The sequence below is a fragment of the Triticum aestivum genome, chromosome 5A (assembly GCF_018294505.1).
Source record: "Triticum aestivum cultivar Chinese Spring chromosome 5A, IWGSC CS RefSeq v2.1, whole genome shotgun sequence".
In the NCBI taxonomy this organism is placed as follows: domain Eukaryota; kingdom Viridiplantae; phylum Streptophyta; class Magnoliopsida; order Poales; family Poaceae; genus Triticum; species Triticum aestivum.
This window is the reverse complement of record NC_057806.1, coordinates 713,298,602-713,314,835: the sequence shown is the minus strand read 5'-3', so window position 1 is coordinate 713,314,835 and position 16,234 is coordinate 713,298,602.

Here is a 16,234-nt window from a genome sequence, read left to right as displayed (position 1 = left end):
CTAAGGCCCATATACCTCCCGGGGGGTTCCGGTAACCTCCCGGTACTCCGGTAAAATCCCGATTTCACCTGGAACACTTCCGATATCCAAACATAGGCTTCCAATATATCAATATTTATGTCTCGACCATTTCGAGACTCCTCGTCATGTCCGTGATCACATCCGGGACTCCGAACTACCTTCGGTACATCAAAGCGCATAAACTCATAATATGACTGTCATCAAAACCTTAAGCGTGCGGACCCTACGGGTTCGAGAACAATGTAGACATGACCGAGACACGTCTCCGGTCAATAACCAATAGCGGGACCTGGATGCCCATATTGGTTCCTACATATTCTACGAAGATCTTTTATCGGTCAGACCGCATAACAACATACGTTGTTCCCTTTGTCATCGGTATGTTACTTGCCCGAGATTCGATCGTCGGTATCCAATACCTAGTTCAATCTCATTACCGGCAAGTCTCTTTACTCGTTCCGTAATACATCATCCCGCAACTAACTCATTAGTTGCAATGCTTGCAAGGCTTAAGTGATGTGCATTACCGAGAGGGCCCAGAGATACCTCTCCGACGATCGGAGTGACAAATCCCAATCTCGAAATACGCCAACCCAACATGTACCTTTGGAGACACCTGTAGAGCTCCTTTATAATCACCCAGTTACGTTGTGCCGTTTGGTAGCACACAAAGTGTTCCTTCGACAAACGGGAGTTGCATAATCTCATAGTCATAGGAACATGTATAAGTCATGAAGAAAGCAATAGCAACATACTAAACGATCGGGTGCTAAGCTAATGGAATGGGTCATGTCAATCACATCATTCTCCTAATGATGTGATCCCGTTAATCAAATGACAACACATGTCTATGGTTAGTAAACATAACCATCTTCGATCAACGAGCTAGTCAAGTAGAGGCATACTAGTGACGTTTAGTTTGTCTATGTATTCACACAAGTATTATGTTTCCGGTTAATACCATTCTAGCATGAATAGAATAAACATTTATCATGAAATAAGGAAATAAATAATAACTTTATTATTGCCTCTAGGGCAGATTTCCTTTAGTCTCCCACTTGCACTAGAGTCAATAATCTAGTTCACATCGCCATGTGATTTAACATCAATAGTTCACATCACCATGTGATTAACACCCATAGTTCACATCAACATGTGACCAACACCCAAAGGGTTTACTAGAGTCAATAATCTAGTTCACATCGCTATGTGATTAGCACCCAAAGAGTACTGAGGTGTGATCATGTTTTGCTTGTGAGAGAAGTTTAGTCAACGGGTCTGCCACATTCAGATCCGTAATTATTTTGCAAAATTTTTGTGTCAACAATGCTCTGCATGGAGCTATTCTAGCTAATTGCTCCCACTTTCAATATGTATCCAGATTGAGACTTTGAGTCATCTGGATCAGTGTCAAAACTTGCATCGACGTAACCCTTTATGACGAACCTTTTGTCACCTCCATAATCGAGAAATATAACCTTATTCCACTAAGGATAATTTTGACCAATATCCAGTGATCTACTCCTAGATCACTATTGTACTCCCTTGCCAAACTCAGGGTAGGGTATACAATAGGTCTGGTACACAGCATGGCATACTTTATAGAACCTATGGCTAAGGCATAGGGAATGACTTTCATTCTCTCTCTATCTTCTGTCGTGGTCGGGTTTTGAGTCTTACTCAACTTAATGTTGGGGAACGTAGTAATTTCAAAATCCTACGCACACACAAGATCATGGTGATGCATAGCAACGAGAGGGGAGAGTATGATCTACGTACCCTTGTAGATCGCAACGGAAGCGTTGACACAACATAGAGGAAGTAGTCGTACGTCTTCTTGATCCGACGGATCCAAGCACCGTTACTCTGGCACCTCCGAGTTCTTAGCACATGTACAGCTCGATGACGCTCCCCGGGCTCCGATCCAGCAAAGCTTCGGGGATGAGTTCCGTCAGCACAACGACGTGGTGACGATGATGATGTTCTACTGACGCAGGGCTTCGCCTAAGCACTACAACGATATGATCGAGGTGGAATATGGTGGCAGGGGGCACCGCACACGGCTAAGGAACGATCACATGGATCAACTTGTGTGTCCTAGGGTGCCCCCTGCCTCCGTATATAAAGGATCCAAGGGGGGGTGCGGCCGGCCTAGAGGAGGGCGCAGGAGGAGTCCTACTCCTACCGGGAGTAGGACTCCCCTCCCGTTTCCTTGTCCAAGTAGGAGAGAGGGGGGAGAGAAGGAAAGGGGGGCGCCGCCCCTCCCTCCTTGTCCAATTCGGACTAGGGGGAGAGGGGGGGCGCGGCCTGCCCTGGCAGCCCCTTCCTCTTCTCCACTTTAGGCCCATAAGGCCCATTAACCCCCCGGGGGGTTCCGGTAACCCCCCGGTGCTCCGGTTTTATCCGAAATTCATCCGGAACACTTCCGGTGTCCGAATATAGTCGTCCAATATATCAATCTTTATGTCTCGACCATTTCGAGACTCCTCGTCATGTCCGTGATCACATCCGGGACTCCGAACTAACTTCGGTACATCAAAATGCATAAACTCATAATAACTGTCATCGTAACGTTAAGCGTGCGGACCCTACGGTTCGAGAAAATTGTAGACATGACTGAGACATATCTCCGGTCAATAACCAATAGCGGGACCTGGATGCCCATATTGGCTCCTACATATTCTACGAAGATCTTTATCGGTCAGACCGCATAACAACATACGTTGTTCCCTTTGTCATCGGTATGTTACTTGCCCGAGATTCGATCGTCGGTATCCAATACCTAGTTCAATCTCGTTACCGGCAAGTCTCTTTACTCGTTCTGTAATACATCATCTCGCAACTAACTCATTAGTTGTAATGCTTGCAAGGCTTATGTGATGTGCATTACCGAGAGGGCCCAGAGATACCTCTCCGACAATCGGAGTGACAAATCCTAATCTCGAAATACGCCAACCCAACATCTACCTTTGGAGACACCTGTAGAGCTCCTTTATAATCACCCAGTTACGTTGTGACGTTTGGTAGCACACAAAGTGTTCCTCCGGCAAACGGGAGTTGCATAATCTCATAGTCATAGGAACATGTATAAGTCATGAAGAAAGCAATAGCAACATACTAAACGATCGGGTGCTAAGCTAATGGAATGGGTCATGTCAATCAGATCATTCACTAATGATGTGATCCCGTTAATCAAATAACAACTCTTTGTTCATGGTTAGGAAACATAACCATCTTTGATTAACGAGCTAGTCAAGTAGAGGCATACTAGTGACACTTGTTTGTCTATGTATTCACACATGTATTATGTTTCCGGTTAATACAATTCTAGCATGAATAATAAACATTTATCATGATATAAGGAAATAAATAATAACTTTATTATTGCCTCTAGGGCATATTTCCTTCAGTCTCCCACTTGCACTAGAGTCAATAATCTAGATTACACAGTAATGATTCTAACACCCATGGAGCCTTGGTGCTGATCATGTTTTGCTCGTGGAAGAGGCTTAGTCAGCGGGTCTGCAACATTCAGATCCGTATGTATCTTGCAAATCTCTATGTCTCCCACCTGGACTAGATCCCGGATGGAATTGAAGCATCTCTTGATGTGCTTGGTTCTCTTGTGAAATCTGGATTCCTTTGCCAAGGCAATTGCACCAGTATTGTCACAAAAGATTTTCATTGGACCCGATGCACTAGGTATGACACCTAGATTGGATATGAACTCCTTCATCCAGACTCCTTCGTTTGCTGCTTCCGAAGCAGCTATGTACTCCGCTTCACATGTAGATCCCGCCACGACGCTTTGCTTAGAACTGGACCAACTGACAGCTCCACCGTTTAATGTAAACACGTATCCGGTTTGCGATTTAGAATCGACCGGATTAGTGTCAAAGATTGCATCAACGTAACCGTTTACGATGAGCTCTTTGTCACCTCCATATACGAGAAACATATCCTTGGTCCTTTTCAGGTACTTCAGGATGTTCTTGACCGCTGTCCAGTGATCCACTCCTGGATTACTTTGGTACCTCCCTGCTAAACTTATAGCAAGGCACACATCAGGTCTGGTACACAACATTGCATACATGATAGAGCCTATGGCTGAAGCATAGGGAACATCTTTCATTTTCTCTCTATCTTCTGCAGTGGTCGGGCTTTGAGTCTTACTCAATTTCACACCTTGTAAGACAGGCAAGAAGCCTTTCTTTGCTTGATCCATTTTGAACTTCTTCAAAATCTTGTCAAGGTATGTGCTTTGTGAAAGTCCAATTAAGCGTCTTGATCTATCTCTGTAGATTTTTATGCATAATATGTAAGCAGCTTCACCGAGGTCTTTCATTGAAAAACTCTTATTCAAATATCCCTTTATGCTATCCAGAAATTCTATATCATTTACAATCAGTAATATGTCATCCACATATAATATCAGAAATGCTACAAAGCTCCCACTCACTTTCTTGTAAATACAAACTTCTCCAAAAGTCTGTATAAAACCAAATGCTTTGATCACACTATCAAAGCGTTTATTCCAACTCCGAGAGGCTTGCACTAGTCCATAAATGGATCGCTGGAGCTTGCATACTTTGTTAGCTCCCTTTGGATCGACAAAACCTTCCGGTTGCATCATATACAACTCTTCTTCCAGAAATCCATTCAGGAATGCAGTTTTTACGTCCATCTGCCAAATTTCATAATCATAAAACGCGGCAATTGCTAACATGATTCGGACAGACTTAAGCATCGCTACGGGTGAGAAAGTCTCATCGTAGTCAACCCCTTGAACTTGTCGAAAACCTTTTGCGACAAGTCGAGCTTTGTAGACAGTAATATTACCGTCAGCGTCAGTCTTCTTCTTAAAGATCCATTTATTCTCAATTGCTTGCCGATCATCGGGCAAGTCAACCAAAGTCCATACTATGTTCTCATACATGGATCCCATCTCAGATTTCATGGCTTCAAGCCACTTTGCGGAATCTGGGCTCACCATCGCTTCTTCATAGTTCGTAGGTTCATCATGATCTAGTAGCATGACTTCCAGAACTGGATTACCATACCACTCTGGCGCGGATCTCACTCTGGTTGATCTACGAGGTTCAGTAGTATCTTGTCCTGAAGTTTCATGATCATTATCATTAACTTCCTCACTTATTGGTGTAGGTGTCGCAGAAACAGTTTTCTGTGATGTAATACTTTCCAATAAGGGAGTAGGTACAGTTACCTCGTCAAGTTCTACTTTCCTCCCACTCACTTCTTTCGAGAGAAACTCCTTCTCTAGAAAGTTTCCAAATTTAGCAACAAAAGTCTTGCCTTCGGATCTGTGATAGAAGGTGTATCCAATAGTTTCCTTTGGATATCCTATGAAGACACATTTCTCCGATTTGGGTTCGAGCTTATCAGGTTGAAGCTTTTTCACATAAGCATCGCAGCCCCAAACTTTCAGAAACGACAACTTTGGTTTCTTGCCAAACCACAGTTCATAAGGCGTCATCTCAACGGATTTTGATGGTGCCCTATTTAACGTGAATGCGGCCGTCTCTAGAGCGTATCCCCAAAACGATAGCGGTAAATCAGTAAGAGACATCATAGATTGCACCATATCTAGTAAAGTACGATTACGACGTTAGGACACACCATTACACTGTGGTGTTCCGGGTGGCGTGAGTTGCGAAACTATTCCACAATTTTTCAAATGTACACCAAACTCGTAACTCAAATATTCTCCTCCACGATCAGATCATAGAAACTTTATTTTCTTGTTAAGATGATTTTCAACTTCACTCTGAAATTCTTTGAACTTTTCAAATGTTTCAGACTTATGTTTCATTAAGTAGATATACCCATATCTGCTTAAGTCATCTGTGAAGGTGAGAAAATAACGATATCCGCCACGAGCCTCAATATTCATCGGGCCACATACATCTGTATGTATGATCTCCAACAAATCTGTTGCTCTCTCCATAGTACTGGAGAACGGTGTTTTAGTCATCTTGCCCATGAGGCACGGTTCGCAAGTACCAAGTGATTCATAATCAAGTGGTTCCAAAAGTCCATCAGTATGGAGTTTCTTCATGCGTTTTACACTGATATGACCTAAACGGTAGTGCCACAAATAAGTTGCACCATCATTATCAACTCTGTATCTTTTGGCTTCAACATTATGAATATGTGTATCACTACTATCGAGATTTAATAAGAATAGACCACTCTTCAAGGGTGCATGACCATAAAAGATATTACTCATGTAAATAGAACAACCATTATTCTCTGATTTAAATGAATAACCGTCTCGCATTAAACAAGATCCAGATATAATGTTCATGCTCAACACTGGCACCAAATAACAATTATTTAGGTCTAATACTAATCCCGAAGGTAGATGTAGAGGTAGTGTGCCGACCGCGATCACATCGACTTTGGAACTGTTTCCCACGTGCATCGTCACCTCGTCCTTAGCCAATCTTCGCTTAATCCATAGTCCCTGTTTCGAGTTGCAAATATTAGCAACAGAACCAGTATCAAATACCCAGGTGCTACTGCGAGCATTGGTAAGGTACACATCAATAACATGTATATCACATATACCTTTGTTCACCTTGCCATCCTTCTTATCCGCCAAATACTTGGGGCAGTTCCGCTTCCAGTGACCAGTCTGCTTGCAGTAGAAGCACTTAGTTTCAGGCTTAGGTCCAGACTTGGGTTTCTTCTCTTGAGCAGCAACTTGCTTGCCGTTCTTCTTGAAGTTCCCCTTCTTCTTCCCTTTGCCCTTTTTCTTGAAACTAGTGGTCTTGTTGACCATCAACACTTGATGCTCCTTCTTGATTTCTACCTCCGCAGCTTTCAGCATTGCGAAGAGCCTCGGGAATAGTCTTATTCATCCCTTGCATATTATAGTTCATCACGAAGCTCTTGTAGCTTGGTGGCAGTGATTGGAGAATTCTGTCAATGACGCAATTGTCTAGAAGATTAACTCCCAATTGAATCAAGTGATTATTATACCCAGACATTTTGAGTATATGCTCACTGACAGAACTGTTCTCCTCCATCTTGCAGCTATAGAACTTATTGGAGACTTCATATCTCTCAATCCGGGCATTTGCTTGAAATATTAACTTCAACTCCTGGAACATCTCATATGCTCCATGACATTCAAAACGTCGTTGAAGTCCCGATTCTAAGCCGTAAAGCACGGCACACCGAACTATCGAGTAGTCATCAGCTTTGCTCTGCCAGACGTTCATAACATCTGGTGTTGCTCCAGCAGCAGGCCTGGCACCTAGCGGTGCTTCCAAGACGTAATTCTTCTGAGCAGCAATGAGGATAATCCTCAAGTTACGGACCCAGTCCGTGTAATTGCTACCATCATCTTTCAACTTTGCTTTCTCAAGGAACGCATTAAAATTCAACGGAACAACAGCACGAGCCATCTATCTACAATCAAACATAAACAAGCAAGATACTATCAGGTACTAAGTTCATGATAAGTTTAAGTTCAATTAATCAAATTACTTAAGAACTCCCACTTAGATAGACATCCCTCTAATCCTCTAAGTGATCACGTGATCCAAATCAACTAAACCATGTCCGATCATCACGTGAGATGGAGTAGTTTCATTGGTGAACATCACTATGTTGATCATATCTACTATATGATTCGCGCTCGACCTTTCAGTCTCCGTGTTCCGAGGCCATATCTGTATATGCTTGGCTCGTCAAGTATAACCTGAGTATTCCGCGTGTGCAACTGTTTTGCACCCGTTGTATTTGAACGTAGAGCCTATCACACCCGATCATCACGTGGTGTCTCAGCATGAAGAACTTTCGCAACGGTGCATACTCAGGGAGAACACTTCTTGATAATTAGTGAGAGATCATCTTATAATGCTATCGTCAATCAAAGCAAGATAAGATGCATAAAAGATAAACATCACATGCAATCAATATAAGTGATATGATATGGCCATCATCATCTTGTGCCTGTGATCTCCATCTCCGAAGCACCGTCATGATCACCATCATCATCGGCGCGACACCTTGATCTCCATCGTAGCATCATTGTCGTCTCGCCAATCTTATGCTTCCACGACTATCGCTACCGCTTAGTGATAAAGTAAAGCATTACATCGCGATTGCATTGCATACAATAAAGCGACAACCATATGGCTCCTGCCAGTTGCCGATAACTCGGTTACAAAACATGATCATCTCATACAATAAAATTTAGCATCATGTCTTGGCCATATCACATCACAACATGCCCTGCAAAAACAAGTTAGACGTCCTCTACTTTGTTGTTGCAAGTTTTATGTGGCTGCTACGGGCTTAAGCAAGAACCAATCTCACCTACGCATCAAAACCACAACGATAGTTTGTCAAGTTGATGCCGTTTTAACCTTCGCAAGGACCGGGCGTAGCCACACTTGGTTCAACTAAAGTTGGAGAAACAGTCACCCGCAAGCCACCTATGTGCAAAGCACGTCGGGAGAACTGGTCTCGCGTAAGCATACGCGTAATGTCGGTCCGGGCCGCTTCATCCAACAATACCGCCGAACCAAAGTATGACATGCTGGTAGGCAGTATGACTTATATCGCCCACAACTCACTTGTGTTCTACTTGTGCATATAACATCAAACCATAAAACCTACGCTCTGATACCACTGTTGGGGAACGTAGTAATTTCAAAATTGTCCTACGCACACGCAAGATCATGGTGATGCATAGCAACGAGAGGGGAGAGTATGATCTACATACCCTTGTAGATCGCAACGGAAGCGTTGACACAACGTAGAGGAAGTAGTCGTACGTCTTCTTGATCCGACTGATCCAAGCACCGTTACTCCGGCACCTCCGAGTTCTTAGCACACGTACAGCTCGATGACGCTCCCCGGGCTCCGATCCAGCAAAGCTTCGGGGATGAGTTCCGTCAGCACAACGGCGTGGTGACGATGATGATGTTCTACCGACGCAGGGCTTCACCTAAGCACTACAACGATATGATCGAGGTGGAATATGGTGGCAGGGGGCACCGCACACGGCTAAGGAACGATCACATGGATCAACTTGTGTGTCCTAGGGTGCCCCCTGCCTCCGTATATAAAGGATCCAAGGGGGGTGCAGCCGGCCTAGAGGAGGGCGCAGGAGGAGTCCTACTCCTACCGGGAGTAGGACTCCCCTCCCGTTTCCTTGTCCAAGTAGGAGAGAGGGGGGAGAGAAGGAAAGGGGGGCGCCGCCCCTCCCTCCTTGTCCAATTCGGACTAGGGGGAGAGGGGGCGCGCGGCCTGCCCTGGAAGCCCCTTCCGCTTCTCCACTTTAGGCCCATAAGGCCCATTAACCCCCCGGGGGGTTCCGGTAACCCCCCCGGTGCTCCGGTTTTATCCGAAATTCATCCGGAACACTTCCGGTGTCCGAATATAGTCGTCCAATATATCAATCTTTATGTCTCGACCATTTCAAGACTCCTCATCATGTCCGTGATCACATCCGGGACTCCGAACTAACTTCGGTACATCAAAATGCATAAACTCATAATAACTGTCATCGTAATGTTAAGAGTGCGGACCCTACGGTTCAAGAACAATGTAGACATGACTGAGACATATCTCCGGTCAATAACCAATAGCGGGACCTGGATGCCCATATTGGCTCCTACATATTCTACGAATATCTTTATCGGTCAGACCGCATAGCAACATACGTTGTTCCCTTTGTCATTGGTATGTTACTTGCCCGAGATTCGATCGTCGGTATCCAATACCTAGTTCAATCTCGTTACCGGCAAGTCTCTTTACTCGTTCTGTAATACATCATCTCGCAACTAACTCTTTAGTTGTAATGCTTGCAAGGCTTATGTGATGTGCATTACCGAGAGGGCCCTGAGATACCTCTCCGACAATCGGAGTGACAAATCCTAATCTCGAAATACGCCAACCCAACATCTACCTTTGGAGACACCTTTAGAGCTCCTTTATAATCACCCATTAACATTGTGACGTTTGGTAGCACACAAAGTGTTCCTCCGGCAAATGGGAGTTGCATAATCTCATAGTTATAGGAACATGTATAAGTCATGAAGAAAGCAATAGCAACATACTAAACGATCGGGTGCTAAGCTAATGGAATGGGTCATGTCAATCAGATCATTCACATAATGATGTGATCCCGTTAATCAAACAACAACTCTTTGTTCATGGTTAGGAAACATAACCATCTTTGATTAACGAGCTAGTCAAGTAGAGGCATACTAGTGACACTGAGTTTGTCTATGTATTCACACATGTATTATGTTTCCGATTAATACAATTCTAGCATGAATAATAAACATTTATCATGATATAAGGAAATAAATAATAACTTTATTATTACCTCTAGGGCATATTTCCTTCACTTCACACCTTGTAACACAGGCAAGAACTTCTTCTTTGACTGTTCCATTTTGAACTACTTCAAAATCTTGTCAAGGTATGTACTCATTGAAAAACTTATCAAGCATCTTGATCTATCTCTATAGATCTTGATGCTCAATATGTAAGCAGCTTCACCAAGGTCTTTCTTTGAAAAACTCCTTTCAAATATTCCTTTATGCTTTGCAGAATAGTTATACATTATCTCCGATCAACAATACGTCTTTCACATATACTTATCAGAAATGATGTAGTGCTCCCACTCACTTTCTTGTAAATACAGGCTTCACCGCAAGTCTGTATAAAACTATATGCTTTGATCAACTTATCAAAGCGTATATTCCAACTCCGAGATGCTTGCACCAGTCCATAGATGGATCGCTGGAGCTTGCATATTTTTTTAGTACCTTTAGCATTGACAAAACCTTCTGGCTGCATCATATACAACTCTTCTTTAATAAATCCATTAAGGAATGCGGTTTTGTTTATCCATTTGCCAGATTTCATAAAATGCAGCAATTGCTAACATGATTCGGACAGACTTAAGCATAGATACGAGTGAGAAACTCTCATCGTAGTCAACACCTTGAACTTGTCGAAAACCTTTTTGCGACAATTCTAGCTTTGTAGATAGTAACACTACTATCAGCGTCCGTCTTCCTCTTGAAGATCCATTTAATCTCAATGGCTCACCGGTCATTGGACAAGTCAATCAAAGTCCATACTTTGTTCTCATACATGGATCTCATCTTAGATTTCATGGCCTCAAGCCATTTCGTGGAATCTGGGCTCATCATCGCTTCCTCATAGTTCGTAGGCTCGTCATCGTCAACTAACATGACCTCTAGAACAGGATTACCGTACCACTCTGGTGCGGATCTCACTCTGATTTACCTACGAGGTTCGGTAGTAACTTGATATGAAGTTACATGATCATCATCATTAGCTTCCTCACTAATCGGTGTAGTAGTCACAGGAACAGATTTCTGTGATGAACTACTTTCCAATAAGAGAGCAGGTACAGTTACCTCATCAAGTTCTACTTTCCTCCCACTCACTTCTTTCGAGAGAAACTCCTTCTCTAGAAAGGATCCATTCTCAGCAACGAATATCTTGCCTTCAGATCTGTGATAGAAGGTGTACCCAACATTTTCTTTTGGGTATCCTATGAAGACGCACTTCTCCGATTTGGGTTTGAGCTTATCAGGTTGAAACTTTTTCACATAAGCATTGCAACCTCAAACTTTAAGAAACGATAGCTTAGGTTTCTTGCCAAACCATAGTTCATATGGTGTCGTCTCAACGGATTTAGATGGTGCCCTATTTAACGTGAATGCAGCTGTCTCTAATGCATAACCCCAAAACGATAGTGGTAGATCGATAAGAGACATCATAGTTCGCACCATATCTAATAAAGTACGGTTATGACGTTCGGACACACCATTATGCTGTGGTGTTCCAGGTGGCGTGAGTACTGAAACTATTTCACATTGTTTTTAACTGAAGGCCAAACTCGTAGCTCAAATATTTTACTTCTGCGATCATATCGTAGAAACTTTTATTTTTGTTATGATGATTCTCCACTTCACTCTGAAATTCTTTGAACTTTTCAAATTTTCAGACTTGTGTTTCATCAAGTAGATATACCCATATCTGCTCAAATCATCTGTGAAGGTCAGAAAATAACGATAGCCGCCGCGAGCCTCAACACTCATCGGATCACATACATCAGTATGTATTATTTCCAATAAGTCAGTTGCTCGCTCCATTGTTCCAGAGAATGGAGTCTTAGTCATCTTGCCCATAAGGCATGGTTCGCAAGCATCAAGTGATTCATAATCAAGTGATTCCAAAAGCCCATCAGCATGGATTTTCTTCATGCACTTTACACCAATATGACCTAAACGGCAGTGCCACAAATAAGTTGCACTATCATTATTAACTTTGCATCTTTTGGTTTCAATATTATGATTATGTGTATCACTACGATCGAGATCCAATGAACTATTTTCATTGGGTGTGTAACCATATAAGGTTTTATTCATGTAAACAGAACAACAATTTATTCTCTTACTTAAATGAATAACCGTATTACAATAAACATGATCAAATCATATTTATGCTCAACGCAAACACCAAATAACACTTATTTAGGTTCAACACTAATCCCGAAAGTATAGGGAGTGTGCGATGATGATCATATGAATCTTGGAACTACTTCCAACACACATCGTCACTTCACCCTTAACTAGTATCTGTTCATTCTGCAACTCCCGTTTTGAGTTACTACTCTTAGCAACTGAACCAGTATCAAATACCGAGGGGTTTCTATGAACACTAGTAAAATACACATCAATAATCTGTATATCAAATATACCTTTGTTCACTTTGCCATCCTTCTTATCCGCCAAATACTTGGGGTAGTTCCGCTTCCAGTGACCAGTTCCTTTGCAGTAGAAGCACTTAGTATCTGGCTTAGGTCCAGACTTGGGCTTCATCACTTGAGCAGCAACTCGCTTGCCGTTCTTCTTGAAGTTCCCTTTCTTCCATTTGCCCTTTTCTTGAAACTAGTGGTCTTGTCAACCATCAACACTTGATGTTTTTCTTGATTTCTACCTTCGTCGATTTCAGCATTACGAAGAGCTTGGGAATCGTTTCCGTTATCCCTTGCATATCACAATTCATCACGAAGTTCTACTAACTTGGTGACTAGAGAATTCTGTCAATCACTATTTTATCTGGAACATCAACTCCCACTTGATTCAAGTGATTGTAGTACCCAGACAATCTGAGCACATGCTCACTACTTGAGCGATTCTCCTCCATCTTTTAGCTATAGAACTTGTTGGAGACTTCATATCTCTCAACTCGGGTATTTGCTTGAAATATTAACTTCAACTCCTGGAACATCTCATATGGTCCATGACGTTCAAAACGTCTTTGAAGTCCCGATTCTAAGCTGGTAAGCATGGTGCACTAAACTATCAAGTAGTCATCATATTGAGCTAGCCAAACGTTCATAACGTCTGCATCTGCTCCTGCAATAGGTCTGTCACCTAGCGGTGCATCAAGGACATAATTCTTCTGTGCAGCAATGAGGATAAACCTCAGATCATGGATCCAATCCGCATCATTTCTACTAACATCTTTCAACACAATTTTCTCTAGGAACATATCATAATAAACACAGGGAAGCAACAACGCGAGCTATTGATCTACAACATGATTTGCAAAATACTACCAGGGCTAAGTTCATGATAAATTTAGGTTCAATTAATCATATTACTAAAGAACTCCCACTTAGATAGACATCCCTCTAATCCTCTAAGTGATTACGTGATCCAAATCAACTAAACCATGTCCGATCATCACGTGAGATGGAGTAGTTTCATTGGTGAACATCACTATGTTGATCATATCTACTATATGATTCACGCTCGACCTTTCGATCTCCGTGTTCCGAGGCCATATCTGTATATGCTTGGCTCGTCAAGTATAACCTGAGTATTCCGCGTGTGCAACTGTTTTGCACCCGTTGTATTTGAACGTAGAGCCTATCACACCCGATCATCATGTGGTGTCTCAGCACGAAGAACTTTCGCAACGGTGCATACTCAGGGAGAACACTTCTTGATAATTATTGAGAGATCATCTTAAAATGCTTCCGTCAATCAAAGCAAGATAAGATGCATAAAAGATAAACATCACATGCAATCAATATAAGTGATATGATATGGCCATCATCATCTTGTGCTTGTGATCTCCACCTTCGAAGCACCGTCATGATCACCACCGTCACCAGCGCGACACCTTGATCATCATCGTAGCATCGTTGTCGTCTCGCCAATCTTATGCTTCCACGACTATCGCTACCGCTTAGTGATAAAGTAAAGCATTACAGCGCAATTGCATTGCATACAATAAAGCGACAACCATATGGCTCCTGCCAGTTGCCGATAACTTGGCTACAAAACATGATCATCTCATACAATAAAATTTAGCATCATGTCTTGACCATATCACATCACAACATGCCCTGCAAAAACAAGTTAGACGTCCTCTACTTTGTTGTTGCAAGTTTTACGTGGCTGCTACGGGCTTAAGCAAGAACCAATCTTACCTACGCATCAAAACCACAACGATAGTTTGTCAAGTTGGTGTTGTTTTAACCTTCGCAAGGACCGGGCGTGGCCACACTTGGTTCAACTAAACTTGGAGAAACTGTCACCCGCTAGCCACCTTTGTGCAAAGCACGTCGGGAGAACCGGTCTCGCGTAAGCGTACGCGTAATGTCGTCCGGGCCACTTCGTCCAACAATACCGCCGAACCAAAGTATGACATGCTGGTAAGCAGTATGACTTATATCGCCCACAACTCACTTGTGTTCTACTCGTGCATATAACATCAACACATAAAACCTAGGCTCGGATGCCACTGTTGGGGAACGTAGTAATTTCAAAAATTTCCTACGCACACGCAAGATCATGGTGATGCATAGTAACGAGAGGGGAGAGTGTGATCTACGTACCCTTGTAGACCGACAGCAGAAGCGTTAGCACAACGCGGTTGATGTAGTCGTACGTCTTCACGGCCCGACCGATCAAGCACCGAAACTACGGCACCTCCGAGTTTTAGCACACGTTCAGCTCGATGACGATCCCCGGACTCCGATCCAGCAAAGTGTCGGGGAAGAGTTCCGTCAGCACGACGGCGTGGTGACGATCTTGATGTACTACCGTCGCAGGGCTTCACCTAAGCACCGCTACAATATTATCGAGGATTATGGTGGAAGGGGGCACCGCACACGGCTAAGAATATGATCACGTGGATCAACTTGTATCTCTAGGGGGTGCCCCTGCCTCCATATATAAAGGCTCAAAGGGGGGGCGGCCAAGAGGAGGCGCACCAGGAGGAGTCCTAAGTAGGACTCCTCCCTTTTCCTAGTTGGAATAGGATTCGTGGAGGGGGGAGAGAGGAGGAAGGGGGGCCGGCCCCCTCTCCTTGTCCTATTCAGACCAAGGGGGAGGGGCGCGCGGCCCATCTCTGGCCACCTCTCCTCTCTTCCACTAAGGCCCACTAAGGCCCATATACCTCCCGGGGGGTTCCGGTAACCTCCCGGTACTCCGGTAAAATCCCGATTTCACTCGGAACACTTCCGATATCCAAACATAGGCTTCCAATATATCAATCTTTATGTCTCGACCATTTCGAGACTCCTCGTCATGTCCGTGATCACATCCGGGACTCCGAACTACCTTCGGTACATCAAAACGCATAAACTCATAATATGACTATCATCGAAACCTTAAGCGTGCGGACCCTACGGGTTCGGGAACAATGTAGACATGACCGAGACACGTCTCCGGTCAATAACCAATAGCGGGACCTAGATGCCCATATTGGTTCCTCCATATTCTACGAAGATCTTTTATCGGTTAGACCGCATAACAACATACGTTGTTCCCTTTGTCATCGGTATGTTACTTGCCCGAGATTCGATCGTCGGTATCCAATACCTAGTTCAAACTCGTTACCGGCAAGTCTCTTTACTCGTTCCGTAATACATCATCCTGGAACTAACTCATTAGTTGCAATGCTTGCAAGGCTTAAGTGATGTGCATTACCGAGAGGGCCCAGAGATACCTCTCCGACGATCGGAGTGACAAATCCCAATCTCGAAATACGCCAACCCAACATGTACCTTTGGAGACACCTGTAGAGCTCCTTTATAATCACCCAGTTACGTTGTGACGTTTGGTAGCACACAAAGTGTTCCTCCGGCAAACGGGAGTTGCATAATCTCATAGTC